Below are 26,301 nucleotides of genomic sequence, written 5' to 3'. Positions count from 1 at the left end.
GCCGGCGGGCGGCGGACGCGCGGCACGGCGAGGGCGAGCGGGCGAGTCCCGCGCCCCGCGTGGAACCGGCCCCCTGGCGAGGGGCGGCCCCGCCAGGTGAGCGCCCGACGGGGGAGGGAAGCGGCGGTCCCGCAGCCAGGCTCCACCTCCCCGCCCCCGCCACCCTCACCGGCCCCGCCGCCCCCCGCCCGGCCGCCCCGCCATGCCCCCGGCACATGGTCCCACGCCATCGAGGCCCCCGGGATCGGGGGCGCCTCGGCCGCCCTCCCGCCACGGCCCTGGCTCGGGGGGTGCTCCCCGGGGTGCCGTCACCGTCGCCCTCGGTGGTCCCGACCTCCCCGCACAGGGCTCCCGCACGGCCGCGGCAGTGTCGTTCTGCCTGCAGTGATGGTGGTGATGGCACAAGGGAGCAGGTAGACGGTCCCGCCGTGGTGGCGATGACCCAGGGAGCAGGTGGATGGTCTCAACGCGGTGCCCGGTGTCGTGGGCATGGCACTTGAGGGTGGTGGGATCCGCTGTGGTGGCTGTCCAGCCCCTGTGGCTGGAGGGAGCGGGAGTGCGGACTCCTCCGTGCCTTTTCCCTGGTGAGGGTGTGGAGGACATGCCCATGGCGCAGGTGTCGGGGAGCTGGGCTGGCCTCCCCCGGCTGCGCTTGGGCTCAGTCCCACTCGATGCTGGGAGGACAGTCAGCAGGGTCTGGAGCGTGCAAAAAAAAATCATTATTCTGATGTTTCCTGGCGGGTTTGACTATCACTAGCAGATAGGAACAATAGTTGTTTTTTCCTGTCCCGGCAAACTAAGCTGGCGCTGGAAAAAGTGGCTAGAGGTGTCTGGAGAAAAGAGATGTTAAGGTGTTACCATGTGTTAAGTTTTAGGCTTTTGGTCCGTAAGCTTGGATGCTTGGACAGTGCTAAAGCTGGTAATGTTACTGTAGTGTATATCACAATACCTGCGGCGTTGCCAGAGCCTGACACCTTTCTATTCCCTCTTCATTTTGGTTTGGACAGTTGAGTGGCTTATGATGTTGTTCTGCTTAGCACTATTCATTGACAGTTTTAAGGTGGTGGGGAAAATCAGGTTGAGAAAAGAACGAAGTTAATGTGTGCTGTAATCTGTTAGTTTCTGGTTTTAGAGCTGAGAGTGATTAAGAGGCGCTTTATTTGTTCTGGATAGAGACATTTAACAGCTCTTCACGGATTTGTAGATTGTTTCAAGTCAGTACTTTGTCTTGAATAGGCAACTGATCAGGCCATTTGGAAGGTGGTACTAGGAAAGCATTACTGGGAGTGGTCATTAAAACTCTGCCTGAACGTCTAGGAATAAAGAGTTTCCAACATAGAAAACTTGGATAAGTGGCTTCCCTTCTTGAAATTTTTATGTACTCTTATGTGATTGGTGAGTGACATAATTTTTTATGAAAACCTAACTATCTATCCAGTTACCCAGGTTTGGGCCAAAGAATGGGCCATGCATTCATGAACTATGTATGCGCTACTAAAAATGATCACGTTTATGAACTCTGATATTGTTGCCATTTATTACAGTTGGTTTGACTAAAAACTTCATTTTTCTTATGGCTGTGGTACAGCCCTAGTATTTTGCCAAGGGGTGAGAAGAAGACCTAGCTGAACTTCTCTATGCAACTTTTATACAGTTACTGCCTTTCTCTCTTTATCCACTTATTTCCTTTGGGAAGTCTTAAGCATCTTGAAACATCCAGTTTAATCAAGACTTAATATTTTTCTTACACCTCTCTGAGCTCTTTCCATTTTCTGTCTTTCCTTTCAGTTTTTACCACAGTTGGTCAGAACTGAAGGCTATTGTAGCTAAAAATTATTTATTTAATCATTTCAGAACTTCTGTGTGATTTTCTATCATGTAATCCAATACAATCTTTTCTCAATTTTTGTTCATCATTCCACTCTTGGTCAGATAGTCTTACTAAGCTCTCCACAATGACAAGTAGATAGTCCTTGAGTATTTCATTTAGAATGCAGCAGTCCATATGACTAGTTAATAATATTCAATGACTTTTGTGCCATTCTTCGTATTTGTTACTAATTACAAGCTTCTATGAAATTTTTTTTTCTAGGTCTTAGGCTCGTAAGAACAATTTTGAGAACAAAGCCATTATTTTTCTTTTGAAGACAGGGCTTTTAGGCATCATCGATGTTCATTAACTTTTCTCCTTTAGAATGGAAGTAAAACTTGGTAAATACATCATCAAGAATCTCACTAAGGCTAGGTAGGTATTGATGGAATAGCCTGTTCTCTCTCCTTCTCTATTTTGACATATTAAGTGTCCGTGAGATGTTTTTGCTTGGGAAGCCAGTTCCAGCTTGCTGGGTTTCTGTACATGTTTGAGAATTCACTGCGTCTTAGGAGTTTTTGTTTTGATTTGGTCCATTTCAAAGTAGAATTCCTCATCTTGTAAGTGTGAAACAACCCTTGTTTGTTGTGTGTGGAGGTGTTGCACTGGGCTGTATACAGTCATGTATTTGCCATTAATTCAGTGAGATGTATGATGTAGATCTCTGGAGCAGGGTTGACCTACTCTTATTTATTTGTCCTTCACCACCTGGGGTATTCTGTGCAGATTCTATCAGCTGCAGTCTTTTATATAATCCTTCGCTGACCAGCAGAAACTCTGAGTAGCACTGGACCTTCCCTAAAGCATCAGTAGTGGAGATTCATGCAATAGGAAAAAATGTCTTGCATGGGGGATAGCACCTGACTCTGTGCCAGCTCTTTTGGAATAAGTACCTGTGTGTGCTTCCAACCAAGCTAAATGTGATGCAGTTTTCCCTCTTTCCTTGAATTCTTTTATGTGTGCCATGTGGTATGACCCTGGAGGAGCTTATACATAATAATTTGTTACACACACGTCCTTGTCAAAAGTGTTAAATTTCTGTAATATTTCTAGGTGACTCTGGATGCAAGAAGTGTAACCTAGGTAAGTTTAGTACTGCAAGGTGTTAAACTTGGGTAGAACTGGCTCTGATTTTTCATTAGTATATATATTTTTTTTCCCCAAAAATATGGCTTTGAAGTGCACTGATGTTTTTTTATTAAGGAAATCTGTTAATGCTGAAGTTTTCTTTCCTGAAAAATAATCTATGAGAGTCAAAGTTTAAAGTAACTTTATACTTCCTCCCTTTTTCTTTAACTGTGTGTGTATATATAATTTTTTTCCCAATTGCACAAAAAGTTAAAAGGGAAGAAGCTTTTTATAGTATTCCAGGCTATAATAAGCTGTGATTTTTAAGAGCTGAGAAAACAGCTTTAGCTATTGACGAAGTGGATTTAAAATATTTTTCTTTAGCCTCCCTAATAATTTATGAGGTGGTTTTAGATTCCAGGTTATCTTCATGTTGAATAACTTCTAAATCAGACTTCTGTGTAGCACTAAATCTTGCAGAGATCTAAGTATAGTAGGTCAGAAACTGCAGGGTATTTTTATCCAGTCCAACCTATATTCTTGTCAGAAAGTGATACCAAATTTATTTAGCGAGACCTATTTTCTGTAAGCCTACGTTTAGCATTACTTTTTACCACCATCCTTTATTTTTCTGTTGACTATATACCAGGATTTTGTGCAAGACTGATACCAAGCTAACCTATTGGGGTCAGGCTGTTCTCCTCATTTTAAATTATGTTAGTGTTTTATTTTTTATGCAGTTTTCTGTAGCCTCAGCATTTACTAAAAATTAGCGTCAGTGTTCCAAGAGCTTGTCATCTTGTTCTGTAAAAATTCTAAGACACTGGCTGTCTAATCTGCAGATATTAAAATAGTCACTCTTGGCAGATAAACCTGAAATTTTTCAACTCAGTGATTGAGGTATAAAAAAAGTAGTGAGTGGTTCTTAGCCTCGTGAAAAGCTTTCCTGATATGGACCCTTGTGTTTCTGCAAAGCCAGCACATTTTCGTAGAATTACAACAGAACAAGAGAAGGGAGGGTGAAAATACTTGTTGTACTATAGTGATAATACCAATAATTTTAAAATGCAACATTTTATTATCTGAACAATAATCAATTTTGCTGTCCACTGCGTATGTTACCAAGATTGATTAAATGTACTGTTAATCCCATACTTTAAAAACCAGTCTCCTATCAGATAATAGTGTAACCACAAGTTGTGGTCTACGGTATTGGGTTTATTTGTTATTTTTTATTTTGTAGCTGAAAGAAGCCTGTAAAATTCCAGAAGTTTTGACAGAAGCACTTTGCAAAATACTAGTCCTGGAAATATTTTGTTCATTAGAAAGACATTTTATCACTACTGCTTTTCTCCTGAAGGGAGAAAAGCTTATCTTAGTCATAAAAAAATAGTGCTGCATGGTCCTTTGAAATATTTTTTTCCAAAGTAAGGGCTCTGTGTCTTAGTTAATCTCAGTTACACAGGTGGCATTCTGATATTGTCCTCTTTCAGCTATCTTCACAGGAATTATGTAACAGCTTTCCAAATTTCATATCCAAATCCTACTGAATATTTATGAAGCTTGAGGATCAATTTTTGTACATTTTAGGATGATCTGTGACTAATTTATTAAAGCTTGTCGAACTCAACTTGAAATTTCATTATACTGGAAGTGTAGGTATTGAGTGTAGAAGACAGAGCTTTCAGGTGCAGGGATGCAAAGGAAGGCATGCCTTGTGTGTGTGCCAAAAGGGGCTCTATTTTAGGAGTGGAGTTAGCAGGAGTGGCACCGTGGGTCATGATACCTATTCCCAGGGACTTGGTAGATTCCTGCTTAGCAAGAAGGTCAAGGTGTTTTAACAGGCGTCTTGAGAAATTCTGTGTTGTGAAGCTACTATGAGACAGATTAGCTGGTTAGAATTTTCTTTTAATCTAAAAGTCATTAACACTGTAGACTTCAGCTGCCTGTGTGATGGCTTGCAGATCCCACATGATGTCTGCATTCTGTGGTTTAAAGTGACTCAGGTAATTTTAGGGTGGCATTTCATGCTGTTCTGTGATTCTGTTTCATGTGTTTTTTAAGAAAGCAGGCATTTATTCTTTTGGAATTTTTTTTTTACAGGATTAGTCAGTTACCTAGCATTCTCTTAATTTATTGGCAGGATGTTTTCAGGGTGACTTTATTTTATTTTACTAAGGAAAAGAGAATATTTGTGTTTTTTCCTTCCTCAGTCCTTCAGTTCATGGCTTTGGTAGTGATCTGTGTTGTGCCAGGGTTTTCAGAGGAAGAGGTGTATGTTTAATGAGGGTTTACCACTGACTTAGAAGAATTTGTCTTTGCTGGCATTGGGCCAAATGGTAAATGTTTATATTTAACTGTGGTTTGAAACATTGGATGAACAATGAGAGCTGTGAATATCATATTTCTTGTATCAAGTTTAAATAAATAACTGTTAGTGCTACTGAGGAAATTTTGCACAATGATTGCAAGGGAAAACAGGCATTTCCTCCTTTGGAAAGCAGCTCTTGCCCGACTTCAGAGCGGTGTTTTCTGAATCACGTGGCCAGATGCTTTGACTCAGCTAAGAAAGCTGAATCAGAGCTATTGCACAACTTCTGAGTCAGCTTTTCGAAGTTTAATAAAATTGGTTGGTTAAGTTTGTTTTCTTTTATTTATTTTTTAACAGCAGTCCCAAACTGTAAAAGAAGACATAGAAATTTTACAAGGCTTTGAGCTTGGCCACATCATGGAGAGATGTTGAAAGAAAGGCTTCTGTCTCAGGAGATGGAGAAAGAGTATAAGGTCTATTGATAAACATCTGTTTCTTGTTTTAAATTGGGTTTATATTTTGCTTTGAATTATTTTATGGTTTATTTTCTTGTAATAGAGAAACTCTGCTAGTGGGTAATGTTCAAGCACAACTACAATTTACAGTTCCCATTAAACATGATAGACTGACACACATTCTCACCCCTGATTTCTGAGGTACAAACCTGAGCAGAGGAATAGAAATAATTGGAGGCGTGATTACATGCTTGGGTGATGCCTGCTCAGGTTTTAGTTTGTAAAATGTTGAATGAAATACAGATGGCACTGCTTGGGGACTGAACAGGCTCCCCAGGGAATGGCCACAGCCCCAAACCTGCCAGAGCTAAAGGAGTGTTTGGACAATGCTCTCAGGCACAGGGGGAGGGATTGTTGGGGTGTCTTGATCAGGGCCAGGAGTTGGGCTTCGATGATCCTTGTGGGTTTCTTCCAGCTTGTAATATTCTGTGGTTCTATGATGCTATGATTCAGTGAAAATACTGAACTTTGTTTCTGACCACTGTTACCTATTGTCCTACCAATAAGGACTGGAAACAGTGTAAAACCCCAAAGTGAAGTTGTGGCCTTAGGAATATGGCATATTCTCTTCACTTACTTTTTCTGGTGTGCCAAATGTATCTTCTAAACTATTGCTTCAGTTGCTGTCAAAACAGATAGTTTAAACAAGTACTTCAAGAGAAATGTGATGAGAGGATAACTGGGCATTTCCAGCAGAGACTGTCAGGTCCAGAAGGGCAGATCCAGGTTGTGACTCAAGCTGGTTGTATCAAAGGGAAGGTTGGTCTGGCTGAGGCCAGTTGGTTCATGTTTCCATGAAAGTGGAGGGCCAAATTCTTTAGTATTTGTTGGTGTTTTGTTAAAATTATACCAGCCAGCCCAGCTTGAAGGAAATGGTGAATCTTCACATTTTCTATGCAGTAGCTGAAGTAGGAACATGCTTAAATCCTGCCTCTACCCAGGGCTAAGCACCTTTCTCCAGGGAGCATTTTGGATTCACACTCTCTCGAAATTAGGATCATAAGCCCTTTCTTTCAGAAAGGGAGCAAAGGTCAATCTTTGCTTTCAAAACCCAGGAGGTGGTGATGGTTTTGGTTCCCTTTTCATCATTAGCAGAGCTGTTATCCGCTAGACTGCTCACCACATGTGTGGGAGACTTCAACCCAGCTATCCTCCTTCCTGAGGGGATTAATGTCCGTAATTCTTTCCATCAGAGTGAATTTTGTAATCACCAGACTGTTGACTAGTATGAGGTGGTGTTGCTGTCAGAATGATAGACTGAACACAGCAGTGAAACCCAACACAAAAGATATTCAGTGACTGAGGACTAAGGTGTTTAAGGGAGTAATTCATAAAAGCAAACCAGTAATTTCAGAAGCGCAAGAAAAGAACAATCAAGATAATTTTTGGATCTCAGGTCAGATTCTGTTCAAAGACATACGAGTGCCTCCCTGGTGATTTTTGTACATTATTTTCAAGCAGGGATAGAATTTGAGCTTGAAAAGTACAAGGAACAGGAAGAAAAATGCCAACAAATAGTGGAATAAAATAATCTGCCTCATAAAATGTTTTGGTGAGTTACAAAAGGTAAATAGGCAAGTTAATGTCAAGCATTGGGAAAAAGAGGAATTGGACACAGAATACATCATCTATAAAATATGTGTATGTATGTATGTATACATACATGTAAATTTTCAGTTGAGTTATGAAAGTGGCTATATGTGTGCCCTAAACATTAAGCCCAAAGTGTTATTTCTCTTTGTAGTGGTTATGAAACTAGGTAACAATGTATCTATTCTTACAATGGTTTATTTCATGTAGGTTACAAAGTAACTTTTTTACAAGAATGTTTTAGTAGAGAGGCTATCAACAAGCATTCAGATTCGCTTGTTGGGATTTTTTTGCAAAATATCAGTGCAGAATGCTTGAAAAACCATGAGTTCTTTTTGGTCCTCTGCCTTTTGCTTTTATTTTAATAAAAATTTACATTTTATACATATTATACATATTATACATAGAATTGAACTAATAAAAGAGGCAAGGCAGATAAATCGGACTTTATGCTTAGATTAATAAAGATTGGCTTGTAGGAGATCAGAGTAAAAGAAAGCCATGCTAATAATAAGTATGCACCTGTTATTTTGTGGTTCATGGTAAATATTTTCACTTCAGTTTCATTCCAGTGTCACTTTGGCAGGTATGAGTTGGTGGGTTTTTCTTTTATTTTTGAGAACTGCTTGTGAGTTTTGGTGTGTGTGTGTACATATGTATAAAGTTAGGATGGTGTTAAACAGTAACACATCCTGAAATAAAATTGTGCATATGTATATTAAAATAAAACATACAAGATTTTTTTTTTTTATGTCATTAGTTTGTAATTTAATTTTAGAAGTACCCAAATTGCACTTGAGCTGCAGTCACTTTGTCTGGATTGGAATAGGAGGATATTTACTGTCAGATTTTCTGATGAAGCTTTTCTTTCCTGTTATTACGTGAAAGACTTGCACAAGCAGGAGTGACTGATTGTAACTGTAGTTCATGTCACCAAACAAAGGGAAGGAAATAGCTCAAGAGCTGTCGTTTTCAAATGTATAAAGACTGGTCTTGCAAGCCCTTGAAGGGATTTTGAACCTTACTCATCCTCTCAAATGTTGACGTAGACTTATGATGATAATACAGGTAACAGATTTCCCAATGACTGGATTATTCTTATTGAATCTTGGTTTGTAATTGCCTCCTCACAGAGTCTGTTCCTCATGTCTTTCTAGGACTGGCCTACTAAATTTGGCACAGAGAGTTTCAACTCTAAGACAGCCAATTTGCAACCTACATTTTTTTCTCTTTCTGCTAATATCAGTTAGTGAAATTGCTGTTCTGCATCTTCTTTTGAGATGGATGCTATGCGAATGTGTTGCTTCTTTGCAGAGGCCTCTAAAAGTTAAGTTGTCTTTAAATAAGCAGTTGTTCTCTGGTGGCTTCTGTGCAGGTGGTGTCTTTTAAGCAGCTGCAATACTGTCATGGCTTGGGGAAAAATAAGTAACAGGCAGCCCTAGCACAGGGCGCCTTCTGGGAGGTGTGGGTAGGGTACAGCACCATGTGTTGTGGTTGAGAAATGTGTTACAGCAATTCACAACAAAATGTAATTTTTTTTTTTTGACAAAGATATAGAAAAATAGGAAAATATTACCTTAACTGTAGTTAAAGGAATGGTTTCTGCTAATCCAGTTGTCAGCAGGGCCCAGACTTGGCTATGCTCCATTATCCTTTTTGTTGAGAAAGGAGGAAGGAGTAATTGGAAATTCTATGATCTCTGGTGTCGTCAAAGATCTTCCCAGGCAAGTGTCTCATTGAGAGTGGTGTTGATATGAGATATAGTTGTCTGTTGTTATCAGAGAATTTAAAGCTTAAGAGTGATATTTGCCTTAGAAAAAGAAATACTTCAAAAAGAGGAAACATAACTACTGAGACTTTATGCACATAAATATAGTACTGGAGGATATATAAAAGAAAAACCTCGCTTTCATGTGGTCATATTTTGTGAAGATTTACTCTGAAGCTTTCAGATCAATTTTTGACTTTTTATTTTTCTTGCCATTTGATGAGTGTTTTTGTGTGTTTCTGTTTTTTCACAACTTTTCTTTGAGCACCATCTCTGATATCAATGGGAAATTGCATAGTTTTGTTGCAGGGCAATGGGGCCAACCTTCTTTTAGTATTTGTGTTCACACCATAATAGTGACATTTCATTAACTCATGAGCAGGACTTGAATTTTTAAAGTGATAGGAATATTGTCTGTACTTTTATTTGTTTTACTTATATGTAAAATCACTGCATAGAGTAGGAGTGCATGCTGTATTCTAGAACTTCCTAAACTTTCTTAGACAAAAAAACCAAAATAAATCTATATAATAATATTAAGAATCCTGAGTTTGTGAAATAAGTCTGCTTGATCTGCTTTAGTTTTGAAATAAAGTATTCATTAACTGCACACATGGAGGACATCAGGTCTGGATTGAATGAAATTAGGAAAGAGGAGGTGTGGAGATGCCAATGTAGTTTCTTAAAGATCTAAAAAACCATGATGCAGAAACAATGTGTGCCTGCCACAAGAGTGCAATTTCTTATGGTAAAAAAGAGAGGACTCAGAGGGTGAGAATACAGAACTGTTGAAGGGCATTGCAAAGCAGGGGGCTTGTGGCTGGTGGAGAAAGAAACAGATCATATTCAAGCAATGAAGATTGATCATGGATAAACACAGTTCTCTAGTGGAAGTATTGACCAGCTGGAATAATCACCCGTGGGATGGTCTTTAAGAACAGGTTTGATTCCTTGTATTTTTCCCACCAGGTAACTTAGTTTTCATGCCCTGGGGCCGAGGGAGGGACTGGCTGACCTTTGGAGGTTCCTTCCATCTCCTTTGGTTAACAGATCTCTAAATACACATTGGACACGTTTTAATAGGATCATGCTGAAACCTATTTTCCAGCTCTGTAACCTGTTCAAGTGGAATTTGTTGTATCGGTAAGAAAGGCTGTGGTAGTTGTCAAGGAAAGGTGGTGTTTTTCAACAGGTTTGGGTTTTTTGGCAGTGCTTCTTTCATGTCATCCTCCAGGACAATTCTACAGTGAATCCCTGTCATCCTTCTGTTTAAATATTCTTCTCTGCTGTAATGTTGCATCTAAGCCAGTTACAGAATTGTTATTCTGCTTGGAAAAATTATGGGGATTTGTGGAGTGCCTTGTGGGGGAAAGCATGTCCTGAGTGTGGATCAGAATGAGCAATTGTTCCAGCTGGCTGCATTCAAACTGTTGATTTCAGTAACTACAGCTTGACATTTGGTTCATACGTAGGTGTGTTCAACAGTAAGATTTGTAATTCCATTTAATTTCATTTTATCTGTGAATATGTATCCCCTTAGGAAAAATTATTTTCTTAGTGGGACTAGCAGTAAAAGGAGGGATACTGTGGAACCTGGATGTTGTGTATCTAATGGAATGATAAATGTGAGAATACATCCTCTGTTTCTATAATGCCCCATTATCAGTCTGCCTGTCCATGAGCAGCAGAGTGAGGAAACTGGAGAACTGATTTCTTCACAAGGCATTATTAGTCATAGCTAATAAATTATTTTAATAGCTAAAGAATATGCTAACACTCACACAGCTTTGGCTTTGCATCTGTGTATAGTTTGCAGAGAAGGGAACTGCTATTTTGAATATTTTAAAATGCAAATTATTATATTCTCCAGGTAAACGATAACAAAAAAATCCTTCCTTTTATTCTGTTAAAGAGTATTTAGTGGCTGTTTGACTAATGCTTGAGAATTAGGCATGTTATTAATAGTTACGTAAGTAGTAGTTAGAAAAAGATATGATTTTATACAGTATAATAAGCAGCTGTGAATTAATACAGTTTATAAATATATGTCAAACTTCCATGCATCAGAAGTGCTGTTTGCTTGGGGGGCTTTTGTTGACATTTAAGCCACTGGTATATTTGGGTCAGTGTGAGTGTATTTCTTAAAATGAAAATATTAGGGTTTTAAAATTAAATTTGATGCCACTAAAAAGACATTTCTTGTCTTATTAATATCACTATGTCATGAATGTTAGCCTTGTCAGCATTTTAACACAGGTAGTCTTTGAAATTTCACTGTTGAATCTTCAGCTAGTGATGAGATTCTGTAGTCAGTTTCTCAGCATGGCCCAGCATATTTCTTAGCAAACAAACTGAAACACAGGATTTACTTGAAAAGCAGTATAGTGCTATTTTATATATATACTTTCCCTGCATACGCGACTTAAAATTGTATAACAAAAGAGCAGTTTTCAGAGAAAAACAGAGAGACATGGACCAAATGCTTATTATTCAGAAGACATGTTAAGAAGAGAAGCCTAACTCATGTAATCTTTTAAGTTGGTTGTAACTTTCTAGAGTGTGAGTTCTTGGTTTGTTCTTTTTCTTTTGACTGGGGTTGACATTTCAGTCATTGTTGTAACGTTTCTGTCCTGCTCGTGTGAGGCGATGCACTCTGGCTCTAGATGGCAGTCACTGGTAGGCAGAGTCGTTCTGAGATGGATGCTGGGCTTGGTCCCTGCACTGATTAGCTTCTCCAGCTGAAATGTTTATGTTGTTGGACAGCAAAAAAAGTGTCACTTCTGCTTTCCGTTTTGAACTGCAACAGATATACTATAAAGAAAGGAAGAAAAAAAAAAAAGGAAAAGAAAGGACAGAAAATGTTGCAGTGAAATATTCACAAAAGAGAGCTTTAGTAATGCTGACAATACAGAAGAGATTTCTATTATATCAGCACGACTCCTGTCCTAGATTAACAGACATACATTTGTTTATAATGGAAGAAATACCAGTTTTTCACTAAATTCAGTTTCAAAGAGTAAAACAGATTGAACAAAGTGCAGTCAGGGATAATAGGAGTGGAGAAATGTGTGGTTATAATTTAATTTAATCGAGTGAGGATTTCCCCACGGTCTTATTGGCAAGTGTTGAAGGAAAAATAGTTCTGTTTTTTGCTTAAGACCTTGTGTCTTCCACTCTACCACCTGCATCCCCATCCTCCTTGTAGTGTCCATTCTTTCTCAATTTCCAAACTCTTTCCCATCATTATACAGGTAATTCCTTCATAGTTGTTAGCAGTCTGTCTCTTGATTCTCCATGCTGTCTCTTCTCTTTAAAGTAGGATGGGCTTTAAGGTTTTTCTTTCTCTCACATGGTATAGGTGCTATTTGCCTCTCTAACTCCTTATAACGGCTAAACAGTTTGATAGAAAGTTGCTGTTGGAGAAAGCAGCAGCACTCAAGCAAATGAGCAACAATTTCTCACCCCTTGCCGTGTAGGGCTGATTGCACTTCAGGAGATGAATGCTGCTTGATAAGAAAGCTACTGTTACCATAAAATCACAGTTCAAACGCAGGATTAATCGATACATTTTCTTGATCTCTGGTTTCAAATGCAGTGTCAAATTACAGTCTTGTTTACCTATTTGCAAATCCCAAGAAACTTTGGAAAGAGCTGAGGTAATTCTGGATGTACAGAGGTATACTTAAGATCATGTTTTGACCTTCAATTTTAAAGATAAAGAAATTATTTACTGTTATTTTGTATACTGTACTAACTACCAGCTCTAGTAAAGGAACTCTGATCCTCTAAGCACTTTGCAGATATTCTGCAGGATATTTTTGCACCAAAAAAGAGTAACCAAAACACAAAAGATCTTGATTTTTGCTTAATACAAGCCTAGCAACAAGCTTTTAATTTCTTAACATACTAGTTTTAACTGTGGAAAACTGCAGATTTTTTAAAAGAAAGGTGCTTTATCTGCAGAAGAATAAAATAAACCAAACCACCAAAAAAACCCACCCAAAGATTTAATTAGATCTATATTTTCATGTGTTTATAATGAAAAAGACCATTAACATTTCCAGAGCTGAGTTTTACACTTCAGTCAAGTGCATTTCTAGAGCCAGTTTGAGAAATGTGGACCATCATTTCTGAGGGAAGGCTTTCTGAGAGTTAGGGGTAATTTAGTACAGATTTCTGTGTGAAGTTCATGTGCAAGAAATACAAGAGAGAGAGATAATTCTGGTATTTTGTCAAGATTATATATTAGGGTGACAGGTATCATAGTCCCTAATAGATTGCAGACGACAGAGATAATGAAGAGGGATACTTTGTGTTCCCAAGCCTGCCTTGGGCCTGCTATGTAAGTGTAGGCAAATCACTCCTCCTTCCTCAATGCCTCTGTCTGTAAAAATGTTGATAATGATGTGGATTATTTTGTGTTTCATTTTGAGATCTTAAGGGAATACATGGAAATGAAGTGGTAGGAACATGAGAGGAAATACAAAGTAGTAAAATAAGTATCTGTATTGCAGACAGCTTTGTTCTGGCAACTGATTATAAAATTATTGATTCTGTTCTTTCCTGTTGAGGGTGTCACTATGTACTTGTTCACAGGATTTTAGGAAAAAAATTTGCTATTTCTTACACTTGCCTATCTTTCTGCTTCTCATTCAGAATTTACAATAAGGTTATTCTGCTTTTATTCTTGCCCATTACCACCCCCATGAGGGACCATTAAAGCTGTAGTTGGCGGAGGATAAGGACAGCAAAAGTCTGTCTGTCTTTATTTTCTCTATCTCCTCCCTTTCTATCTCTCTGTCTCTCTTTGGCCGTTGAAAATGTAGGTCATATTGCATCACCATAAAATGGAACAGTCAGAAAGGTGTTTGAAAAATGCATCCTTAGCCTGGGGTGCATGCCAGTGTCCTTTGTTTACATTGGGAATAGTGTTGTACGTGTGTAGGAACCAGCATCTCTGTTAAGGTTAGTGGTACGGTACCTGAATTATGAGTGAGATTTTAGGATGACTTTCATCTGCCTGCAGTAATTTAAAATTAGACAGATAAAATGCAGCCACTCAAAATAATGATATACACAAGGAACTAATTTGAAAACCTTAATCTGCAATAACTGTGACAGTGTTGTTTGAATAATATTACCTTTAACAGAGAAGCTCAGTAATAATTTTTGCAAATCATATTATTCACGTACTCTCAATTGCCTTGATTAGCTGTGCCTTTCTGTCCTGAAAAATACGTTTATATTTTATGCTTGTATATTTTTCTTAGTTTTTTACTTCATTACTGTTTTACTTCATGCACCCTTTTAAATGATCCAATCAGGATTTTTTTAAATTTTAAAAATGGAAAATCATTATGTCCAGTGTCTTACTGCTATCTACAATGCTTTCATTGTTTGTTTCTGATGTAATACAAGTTGTAATTGGTATGAAATATTCCCGTGGCTTAAAATGCAGAAAATATCTTTTTCTTCTCTACAGACATATATAAATACCATTTTAAAAGAAATGTATTAACATAATTTCAACTGTCCATATTTATCTTAGTTTGCTGCAGTAAGATAATGTGTTTTATGGATTGAACTTTCAAATAAATAGTGGCATGAATCATACTGCAAGATGTAAGTGTTTTGAAATATAAGACAAAATACTTGCTTATAGAAAATCTTGCATTATTTCTGAAAGGAGGTATGTTTTTTACCTTTCTGTTCAATGCTTTGTGTGGTTTTACTTAAATTGTTGAAGTGGAATATGCAGAGGGTTCTTATGATTTTGTTAATCTTACTGCTGAAGAAGACTTCTAAGTTAAGAGAGAAATTGTTGGAAGATAAAATCAGTGATGACATGATTTGTTGAGGAAGATAATGAAAGCTGGTCGTTGCCTGTTGTCATTAGACAAAGGAAAATTATGGTGGACAAAGTTAAGATCCATCAAGTGCACTTTGCTGTACATAATTATTTTGCAATTTTTATCAATTATCCAAAAGGTGTTATTGCTTCTCCATTTATTAAGGTATTAGTTATGTAGTAACTAGTGTATTAGTTATTAAAGTTTGACCTTTCTCGTTATTAATTAAGATACCTATGCATGTTTGAAATAGTTTCAGAATAACTTGTATCATTATTATATTTTACACCAAATATTCTGTTGCATTTGTGTTTGCACAAGTAATAGTAAATATTTAGTTGATTCTGAGAAACACTTGCTCTTGGTGTTAGGAATATAGGAAATACATGAAATCTTGAGAAGCTGTAATTTTGTAATTGGTGTTTACAGAAGTTTGGTATTTAATCTCTGAAGCATGGAGCTGGTAGTTGTTTTTAAGTCTGTGAGGATGTGAAGAATTGTGTCTCCTGGAGAGACTAGCAGGGCCAGTTATGCAATTGTTGGTTCTGATACCGTCTTTGACCCCCTGAGATTCTGTAGTTGGTGAGTTCAGAGTCAGTCTCCAGCACAGCCAGGGTTAGCCCGAGAACTGCTGGGATTTACCCTTGAGCTGCCAGCTGGCCGTAACAGCAGCCCCTGGCCTGCTGCTGCCTGGCTCCTGCTCCCTCCACACACACCTCCTGCTCCTGCCTTTCCAAGGGGCAGAATGAGACCTTGTGAGGTTATCCCCAGACCTATAAAATGCCTAAATGAAGCCCAGTACTGGGTATGATTATACCCTGCATGTTCACATCCTTGTTTATATAAATATAACCTTTGTATTTTACCTTAAATTTGAATATTTAGTAGATAACATAGATGAAAGAGTGTTCCAAAATTTAGGCACATTCTTTGGTGCATATTTCTGGCACCTGAAAAGAAACAGAGTTAAAGGACTGTGATAGCTGAGGCATTAGTTTTGATGCTTTCAAAAGTTAGGGATGCTCTATCACGTATATTTCCATTTTCTTTATTTTAATGAGTTGATTTGCAATTACAATTTTCATGTAAATGTGTTTCCCCTTAAATGGATAATATGCATTCATAATTGTAACTCTCCTATATGATATGTAATCTGTGTAGATACAGTTTTGACTGGAGTATAGCTTTTGCTCTGCCAGGCTGTGTTTTTTTTGTCTTGCATATCAGTAACTCTTCAAAGTATTAAGTAGCAATTTCATCCAAATTTCTTTGATAGTCAGGCAATGAGAGTGACATAATGCTTCACTGGTTCGGAAATGCAGGGCTTTTCCCATTTTCCTGGATTGCTGCTTTGGCTATTTTTTTCACCTTTCAACTAGCTCTCCGTTTTCCAGGGTACCAAGGAGAGAGCTCCACCTGGCTTGTTCTCAATCATCCCATGACTTCCTTGCATTACTCTCTACTGACAGTTGTGGTTGTAATTGACTTGCTGTAAATTCTCAACAAGAATCATTCCTGTTCTCTGCCACCCATTTTCCAGAGAAAGAGTTCTCTTTAAAGGGTCATTAAGGTGTCGATTTATTCTTTTGAAACTTATTCTTTTAACTTCTTTCAAACTCAACTGCAGGTGTAATCCCTGCAGCAAAATTCACAGGTGGTGACATAGTATGCTCTGATCTTTTATATACAGGAATAAAATTTTTGCTGATCCTTCCTTCACCCTTGTCTTGTCTGTTTCTTTACTACCCTATTTCTAGACTTGTAAGTCTTTTGAGATGTCTTCTGCTTTATAGTTTTTGTTTTCATTTTTGCATGAAGGAACAGAACTTGCCTTTTATGAGAAAGTAACATTTACATCAGGATAAAAGAATGAGTGTTTTGCATGCAGAGCTCTCATATCCCCTAAAAAAATTGGGGTAGAGAAGGGGAGTGAGTTACTTCCACAGCAGGTAGGTCATATGCTCAAAGGGCTTGGGACTTTGAGGCTGAACTTTGAATGGTCTTCTGGGAAGGGGATGATCCATATCAGTTTGGAGTCTCCTGTCCTAAACTAACAAAGGACAAAAAGGATTTTTGATAAACACTGTGTTGCATTTTCCTAGTTAGCAGCAGCAGGAGTTGAAGAGAAAATTTTATACTGTAGTATTCAGTGAGATTTGTATGTGTAACAAGGAAATACAGCATTTTCTGAGACTTCTACTAATGCAGAAATTTGCTAATGATCACTTCTATTAAGCACAAAGCAGAACAGTGCCTGCAGAAGAGAGAAAAAAAAAATCCTGGACTTGCTCTCAAGTCTTGTCCATTGAAAACAAGAAAAATTTGGATTTTATGCAGTAACTAGGATATAATTGAGGATGTTCTTGTTAGGATCAGTTATGTCACTGAGCAGAGTCAATCCTAGAAATAGTAAATATATCTCCAGAGGATCTTTGTTGAGGTAATGTTAGCTACTAAGCTACAGTTTAAAGGAAAAGATGAAAAAAGGGTTTATCCACAGTGCATAAAAAGACTTTAAAGACTTAAACTTAGTTAGCAGATATCTTCCCAGAGGAGCAGCCAGAAGCCAGGAAAGGTTCATTCTGTACCTTCCACTGGAGCAGAGCCCTACAGACTGGGGGACAGCGTGGATGCCCTCTTGGACTGCATTCCTCTTGTCTGTACTTTAGTCCTTCGAGGGGAAAAAAATAGTTTTCTTTAAAGTGTCATCCAGTCCCAGTGCTATGTTGGCTTATTTATATGTATCTTCATGGCTTTTTAGTGATGAAAAAATGATCAGCAGTTTCATTTCAAAGCACTTGTAAAAATCAATTAATTGATCTTAAATATAAGCTGTGCATGAAAATAGTTGTACTTTTTTCTAAGTTTTAACAGGGCTTTGGTTTAGCTTTAACCAGTTAGGCATTGATTTATGCTAAACCAAAGGAAACTGGGCTTAAGTTTAGTTTATATAAACCAGTTTTTTAAAAGCATTGAATGAAAGGATCTTAAAAACCTGAGCTTGAGATGATAAAGGTCCTGTTTGTGGGAAGGCCTCAATCTATACATGTCTCTAAATTCTTCATTAGTGGTACAGGGATAGTCCCTGATGTTGATTACATGAAGGATCATTTTTAGCTCTCCACGTTCTGTGGCATGGTGGTAAAGTCCCTGTTCTTGGAGTTGTGCTGTATTTTAGAAAAATCCTGTGCAGAAAATCCAGCCCTGTTGTGTTTCCAGCTTGTGTTACAAACGCAACCATCTGCTTGAGAATCTGTTCAGTAAGAGTCGATGCAATTGCAGTAACTGGGCTGAAGATTGAGGTTTCATCCAATGCATACCTTTCTGGTAATGTCAGACTGCCATTTAGAGAGCTGCTCTGTACAGCAGACACCATAACAGCTCCCTGCTTACCTTTCAATTTGAAATCCATTGCACAAACTGTTTTTGTAAAATTGATAAAATGCTTCATATTAGCTTTTAAATAGATACATTTATCGTTAGGAAACGGAGTTAAGGTTTCAGATGTCTTAGTGCTGTACTCTTTTTCTTTTCTTTCAGAATTAATCAGGTACAAGTTAGGATAAGCTTCCAAAATCTGAACAGATGAAGATAAATTGATAAATCAACCCAGCGATTCACCCTACTTTCAAGGTACTGTGACATGCTTAACCAAATATTTTCCTCAAGCAAAAGATTCTCATGCTTTAGATGTGAGAAGTGTAGAGAACAGGATATTAGCAGGGTTGCAAAGCAAGTCTGAAGTGTTCCCAGATGCAGTGGGGAGACTTTTTTTAAATGCAGATGTTTAATGTGTGTTTCAGTGGGGAATAAAGCAACCTTACAGTCAACCTAAAAGGAGTTCAACTTGGCATGCAACTGCCAAACTTCAAAAAATGAAACTAAACTGGATTATATCTTTCAAGCAATTAGGTGAAGTGATTTGGAAAAGTAAATTGTGGCAGATAGGGAATATAATAGAATCAGTATTTTAAATTTATTATTTTTTATATTTTAGAAGAAGTAACCTTCATTTTCTGAATAATTATTTTTTCTGTTTCCATGATATGTTAAAGCATTTGAAGGCTGTTAGGCTCTGGCATATGCCATAGCCTACCAGCTGCATCAGTCCTATTATTTTACAAATTCAGAAAGTAGAATTGTAATCTGAGGTAAGACTGTACAGTTGCCTAACAGAGTGGGTTTATTCTGCATGACTAGTGTTCATTGCAGAATGTTAGAAAAAAGAGAAAATTATGATAATGAATTGAAATTTTGTCTGAAGGGCTGCTGGTACAGATTATTTTATCAGGTACTGCTAATTCATTGAAAGATTATCTGTTTCTTTCTCTGTTTCCCTTACATTTATCTCTACTCTTTATCATCATGTGCATTTCACCATTTTGTATATTTTTGCTTAACTCCATGAAAAAAAAGACTTCACTGTTATGCACAGACATGAAGAATCCAGACTATTACAGTCTGGCCAGTATTTGCTGGGCAAATCACCTTTATTTTATTCTAAAATAGATTGCAACAGAAAGGGCCATTACAGTAGCATGGATCTGGTCTGCAGAGCTTATTTAAGTGGCAGAGTTAACCTAGGCTCAAGAACTGTGAGGAATGTTTGTTACAGCCTGGATCTTGCAATATGCAACATTGGAAACTGTAATACCTGAAATTTTTATAGCAAAATGCTTCCCTGGATTTTCTAGCAGCCTGAGAGGTGGCTGTCTTAGTGAACCCAGAGTGTCTGGGGTTGCAAAAACTGGCTTTGTTCTTTCTCTTTCCTTGCTCCTCATCACTGAATAGGGCCATATCATCTATCAGGCTTTCATACAATCCTAGGAAAGTCTAGATTGGAACAATCCTCTGGACATCATCTGTTCCAGCCTTCTGTTTAAGGCAGGTTATCTGAGGCCTGGTCAAGCTAAGGTTTAAATATTTTTTGGCAAGAGAGAGTTTACAATTTCTCTGGGCAGCCTGTTCCAATATTTAGTTGTCTCACAGTAAACATTTTGTTGTTGTATCTAGACAAAACTTCTGAAACAACTTCTTCCTGTTGCCTCTTGCCCTGTCACCTTGTTCCTTGTGAAGAGAGTTACCTCCATTTTTCCTATAATTATCTTTTACTTGGAAGACTGTGATTACATCTCACCTGAATCTTCTCTTCTTTAGGCTGAACGAACCCAATTCCTTCTCATTTTTTCACAAAGTTTTCCCACCTTCTAATCACTTTGTTGGCTCTCTGCTGGACCCTGTCCAGTTCTTTAATGTGTCTCTTGAAATGGCTCAGTCTTCCAGCCTGTCACAGTCTCTGTACATAGGGACATTTTTGGTGGATCTATTTGTTTTCCAAGTTTTTGTGTCACCTGCAAACTTGATGATGTATTTATTCCGATCTTCCAGATAATACTAAAAGATGTGAGATAGGATTGAGCCCAATATTGATCCCCAGGGAACTCTGTTTGTGACTGATTGCCATTTGATTTTGAGCCATTCCCAACCTTTGAGAACAGCAGTTTAGCCAGTTTGCCAGCAATCTCATGGTCCCCATCTGTGACCTTTCAAACTTTTAGCACCCTCACGTGCGTCCTGTCAAGCCCCATAGACCTGCCCATGTCCAATTTGGGTAATATTTTGTTGTTAACTTGCTAAGCATGTGGTCAGAGCAGGTAGCATCATCAAAGCATCAGCAGATAGCAGTCAAACATGAGAAGAAAGTTTAAATTGAAATTGCCTTGTGCCAGGGTTCTTAGGATCCTTGGTTTGATGTTGAAAGCACATCAGACACCTGAGGGTATGGGGCCTCAGTAGCTTCCCATCATAGGTAGCGTGGCTATAGCCTCAAGGAACTCGAGTCCTGTGAGCTGTGCTTGGACCCAGAGTCTTAAATTGACAAGAAAACAGGCAGGATTATGAAACCTTGCATGGTAGTTAGGTTCCAGCAGAAGATCAGTAGTACCAAATTGTCCCCATTAAGTGCTTTGGTTTCAATAAATGGAAATCCAGTAATAATGTTTTGTTACAATTGGCCTGAATAGCTGTGTACTTGAATAATTCTAAGCTGTAATATCATATTCTCTGTGTATAAATGAGAATCTACAAGGTCATACCTGTTAATGATTCCTCTGATTAAAATGATTCATCTGCACAGTTAGGTTACTGAAATTGTTTTACCATTTTCAAATTCAAAAAGTGATTTCAATACCTTATGTAAAATTCGTAAACATTAGTTTGATTTCCAGATCATTAACTGGTTGTATTTTGTGTAGTTTTGCCTATTTACCTTTAACACTTGGAAACTTTGTATCGCTACGGAGTGTTTTCTCTGTAAATTTCCCTTCAAGAATTGACAGTATGTGGTGACATTAGCAGGGCAAAGATCTGTGCTCCTCTATTCATTATTCTGCTTTAGATCACTGTGTCATTAATTCTTGCAGACATATTTGAAAGTGAACTAAAGAAGGAAGTGGTTGTAGTCTTTTGCTAGGTTCTTAATGCATGGCAATGACATTGTCTTATAATTTGGATGTAAAAGTGTTATTGTGATGTTTGGATAAATGTTTAGGGTCATCTTTTGCATTTTCATCCTAATGCAGAATTCTTTGCAGATTTACTTATTAGCCTCCATTCCCCAGTTCTTCTCTCTCAGAAAAGGATACCTTAAGTTACTCTTCTAATCTTAACAGTATTGTTCTTTCCCCTGGTACAGGTGGTTTATAGTAGGTATGCACAATAATTTATATTCCAGCATTTAAAGTAGCTATGTCCCAATGCTTCTGAGCATCTCCACTTTCACCTTTGAAATGTTACTCATAAATAAAATTATACACATCAACCTGTTCCCAGGATCTGTGGGAAAAAGGATAATAGGCTGGCATGATTTCTTATATAATTTTTTATTGTGTGCTGCTTATGATTAGTATTATTTTGCAGGACCACAATCCTGTGTATAGTTATAAAGGGAGTTGCTTAATTTCCTGGATGTCAGAGTGAACTACAGGTTACCATAATGGGTTTTTCTTAGTGTGTTAATATTTTTTCATAATGGGGCTTAAATTAAATGGTCTGTTTGTTGCAGCTGGGTAGTTCTGTTTTCGTCTGGATATTCAGATTTATGTGAACTTTTTATCTCTTGCTTCCATACTTGCCCAATTATAGTCTTACACTTCTCATACTGGATATACATTTTAAAATGCACAGAATGTGCTCCCTGTTCCAGTGCTGTCAGCAGGAGCTGATGGGAGGGTCAGGACTTCAGCATGTCAGCTGCTCGAGTTGTCACTTTATCCTGAATCCCATCTACCAACAAGTCTATTTGTTCTTAGTTTTTAAGCCCTTCTTGGTCATTTCATACCTTTTGGCTAGAATTAACTTGCTTGATGTCGTTTAGTGCCATAATGCCCCTCAGAGCTTCTCCTTCACAGACTTTTTGTGAATTCACTATTTTCCTTTCTTCTTTTCTTTCTTCTGAGTATTGATGAAGTGACACCCCCATGGATTCTCCCTGTCTCACCCTTTGCACTTCAACTCTCACATCCTTTCACTTCCATTGTGGAAAATCATCGGTGAATTGTATCATTGTACTTCTGCTCTTAAAGGAGTTCAACTGCAGATTCATCCTTCCTTTTTCATTCCAGTTAAGAGTTGTCATATCTCAGGTCCTATACGGAGGCTGTCATACAGGTTCTAACTGAACAGCTGAAGTAGGTGTTCCCTGTTTGAACGGCTTTCCCGGACCACCTGGCAAAAGAATGAAACCTGCTGGTACAGGTGAAAAAATGCCTGCAGTGTCATGCCACGAAATAACCATTCACTGCAGTTTTCTGCAGTTGCATGCTGTTTGTAGGTATACATTTAATCATTATGTTATCAGCCATGTTTAATATATTTTTAAATCTACTTAGTTAGCTTTAAAACTGTGGGTTTTCCTTTTCTGTATGTTCTGTTTTTTATTTTTGTCTCCTTTCTTTGCTTTTGCAGGCTGTGTTACATGTTTTGTTTGTTCATTATGCTTTCTTCACATCATTATTTGACTGTTTTCTCTCTATCATCCACTGTTTTCTGCCTCATATTTTTCCTTCTCTACTTTCTCTTTGAGCTTAAGTCCTCCTTGTGTTTTCTCTCTGTTTGCAGAATACTTGTTCTGATTCACAGGTATGAGCAGTTAATGTTTTTTCACACATTGGCTAAGTCCCAATGCTACTGTTTGGGCTATTTTGCTTCCTCAGATAAATTCTTAGAACTAGTGGCATTTCCAAGCTCGTTTTTGTTCTGTTAAAGAGAAGCATTGGCCTCTGGGCAGTTTTCCACACTTGAACGTTCTCCCCACTCCTGGCCAGATTCACCCCACTTAATTCTGGATGTCTAATGCAGATGCCTAATTTATGTGTGTGGTCACCCATGGCTACTTCTGTGGTCAGTGGGAAGAGAAGGGCTTCTTCAAATAGTGTTTTGCGCCAGGAGGGACCAAACTGATCCCAGAAGTATCCCCTCGTCTCTGCTGACCACCAAGGGAGCTTTGGATGACTGCACTTCTAACTGGATGTCTCAGATTTGTAAGAGTCACATCTGTTAAAGTCTACGGCTTGTACATGTGTTTTCAATTCTGATCTCCTTCTAACATGATGGATTTTCAGGGGTTTCCCTTTTTTTGCCTAAAATAATTGATGCATCCATGTAGAGCATTATGGAAACAAAGTAAGAAAATCGAACTAGTGTGCTTAATTTAAAGAACCCAAACAACACATTCAGCCTAATGATTTTGTAGGAAAGGAAAGTTCTCGCCATTTCCAGTTCTTGTAAAATTAGTTTTGCTTCTGCCCCTATTTCTGTTGTCTGACTAATTGGTCTTGGGCACTGAACTGATGAACTGGTCCTTCTGCTGCCACTTCCCTCCCTCTATTGGAACACTGATGTACTCATGGCACAGTGAGAAAATACTTCAGTAGCGGAAGGTTTACTAAAGGACAGGCTGAGGCCCAGACTGCAGAATTAGATCTTGAGTGGGAATATATAGGGAAAGAAGAAAAGTCGTGAAAGAGGGAGGGGAAAAAAATGTAACAGCCAGATTGAAAGAGAAGAGCCATAAAGGGGATAATCAAAGCTGTATGAAGTAACAGTGGCATGTGCTTTTACGTGTGTGGCTGGCACTTCTGAAGCAAGAGGCACTTCTGAGTAACTTGATGAGTGTCAGCTTTAGAAATGAAGAAGTTGATAATCTATTGGCTTGTTAATGTAGTTAGTTAATTGATGTAATTTTGCCAATTTTTGCATAATTTGACATAAATACATTGGTAATGTTTAAAGAAAAGAATCCTGTGATGTGCGAACATTAAATTGATCTGCCACGGTTGACTGTCAGTTAAAGGGTAGGTGATGGTGTTCTATGGCTCTGTTTGGTCACTTGTCACTATATTTGCTTTATGATTTATGTAAAGTAAATAACAGAAAAACCCTTTATGAATTTGATGGACACTTGGACATATCAAGGTTTCTTTTTCAAACTGCAGCTGAGGCAGCTTTCTGACAGCTTTATTCCAGGACAAAGGAGAACTGCATGAATGAAGTTCGTAATATAAATGAGAATATTTGACACAGAGAATATAGGTCTGTCTGTAACTTGCTTTATCCTATGGCTGGTGTCTGAATCCAGCTATGGATGCTATCTTGGACTCCATTTGTGAAGCACTGTTGAAGAACTAAGCTTGAAAGAAATCAGTCATAGACTTTTTTTCCTATCTGGCTTCTTTACCACAAAAAAAGCTGATGTTCTGTTCAGAAATTGTTCAGCACCTGACAGACATTTTTCTTCCAGTGATGTTCTTAGCTTTAATTATAAGTAGTTTTCTATATCATAAAGTATGCTATTTGATAATTAATCAAACAATAATGCCCTCCATTCATCTTTAGACTCTGATTCCATGAACACCTTTATTCATGCTCAGACTAAGATGAAGAGTTTTGGGAAGCTACAGACAGGGCAGCGAAGAGCCAGTATAACTGTCTGAAACATCAGACAGCTCAAGAGGCTGATGGGGCCAGCTCAAGAGGCTGATGGCCTTTGATAATTAACCATTCTACTGCAAATGTCTGCAGTAGAAGCCAGTGTTGCTCTCTTTGCCTAAATTTTATGGTGTTGGCCTTTTATGAAGGAGTTAAGTTAGACTTGCAGTGATCAGGGGGAGAGAAAAATCACGCTAGCTATTCTGTATTATATCTGCAGTTTTATGAGATAACTTCTGAGTGTGACATAAATTATCAGTTGGGTGGAACACTGAAACTATTCTTATAATTACAGCCTATCCTATCCCATATGACTATGGTGTGATAGGCCTGAATTTATAGATCTTTTATATGCATAAACTTGAAAAGAAACATCTCTAGCTTGTCTCACACTTCAAATGAAAACAGAAAACGAAAATTAGCTAAGCCTGCATGTATATGCACCTCTGCAGGTTAAACAAATTCATTTGCAGTTCTTATTTCTGCTATGTAGTTTTGCAAGTACATGTATGAGATCTGTGAGCAGTTCCACTGATAGTGTCAGTCCCGTGCTCTCGAGTATCTGAAGAGGAGGCAGCACATCAGGTTTATATATTTTCAGCTGTTCTTCGAGGATATTGTTACTGACAGTGGCATCAAGCATAGCCAGAAATCGTTGCAGATCATAGCCTGACAGTTTAATTTGACATTGGTACTTGAACACTTCAGTGAAGAGAAAACCCTGTAATAAATGAATTCTAAATCCAGATTTTTTTTTATCAAAGAATTTGATTTTGCAAAACTTAGACTTTGTTACTAAGAGTTACCTGGTACGACAGCGTACTTTAATCCTCGCTTTTAGCACGGCTCGACGTCATGGCAAAGTTTAGTCAAGGAAAAAAAAAAAAAAGCTGTTTAAAAAAGAAATGTGGAATACCAATGCCAAGACCCTCTCCCTGGGTGACAGGTTAGGGGTATAACGAGGGCAGCAGCGCGCAGGAAACTCGCTCGGTATCCCCCCTGAGCCCGAGGCTGGGCGGCCGCCCCGGGAAAAGAGCGGAGGGAAGGGGAGGGAAGGGAAGGGAAGGGAAGGGAAGGGAAGGGAAGGGAAGGGAAGGGAAGGGAAGGGAAGGGAAGGGAAGGGAAGGGAAGGGAAGGGAAGGGAAGGGAAGGGAAGGGAAGGGAAGGGAAGGGAAGGGAAGGGAAGGGAAGGGACTGGGACTGGGACAAGCCCGCCCGGAGCGAGTTTCCTGCTCGTCGCTGCCTTTAAGGAGGCGCCGGGTTTAAGGTGGACCGGCGATTAGGGCGGGGCGCGCCCGCCCGGCTCCGCCCGCCGCGTCGCTCTCCGGTCCGCCCCCCTCGCC

General features: G+C 38.7%; 1 protein-coding gene and 1 long non-coding RNA gene across 3 annotated transcripts in view; one reads left to right on the top strand and one right to left on the bottom strand.

The window, feature by feature from the left end:
- The first annotated feature begins 10 nt into the window (after positions 1-10).
- ATXN7 (ataxin 7) overlaps positions 11-26,301 on the top strand; it is an 88,678-nt gene continuing 62,387 nt past the window's right edge. For both annotated transcript variants that reach the window (XM_048316221.1, XM_048316219.1), the window contains exons 1-2: positions 11-96; positions 18,512-18,604. The gene's annotated coding sequence lies outside the window, so the exon portion shown is untranslated. The remainder of the gene's footprint in view (positions 97-18,511; positions 18,605-26,301) is intronic.
- On the bottom strand, positions 21,834-26,051 carry LOC125331846. The gene is made up of 2 exons (XR_007206236.1): positions 25,765-26,051; positions 21,834-22,696 (listed from the first exon to the last, which is right to left on the bottom strand). It is a non-coding gene; the product is annotated as an uncharacterized LOC125331846 (long non-coding RNA).

The sequence above is a fragment of the Corvus hawaiiensis genome, chromosome 11, assembly GCF_020740725.1.
Source record: "Corvus hawaiiensis isolate bCorHaw1 chromosome 11, bCorHaw1.pri.cur, whole genome shotgun sequence".
NCBI classification, from domain to species: domain Eukaryota; kingdom Metazoa; phylum Chordata; class Aves; order Passeriformes; family Corvidae; genus Corvus; species Corvus hawaiiensis.
Note: the sequence above shows the minus strand (reverse complement) of the source record. Positions and strands in the feature narration are given on the sequence as shown.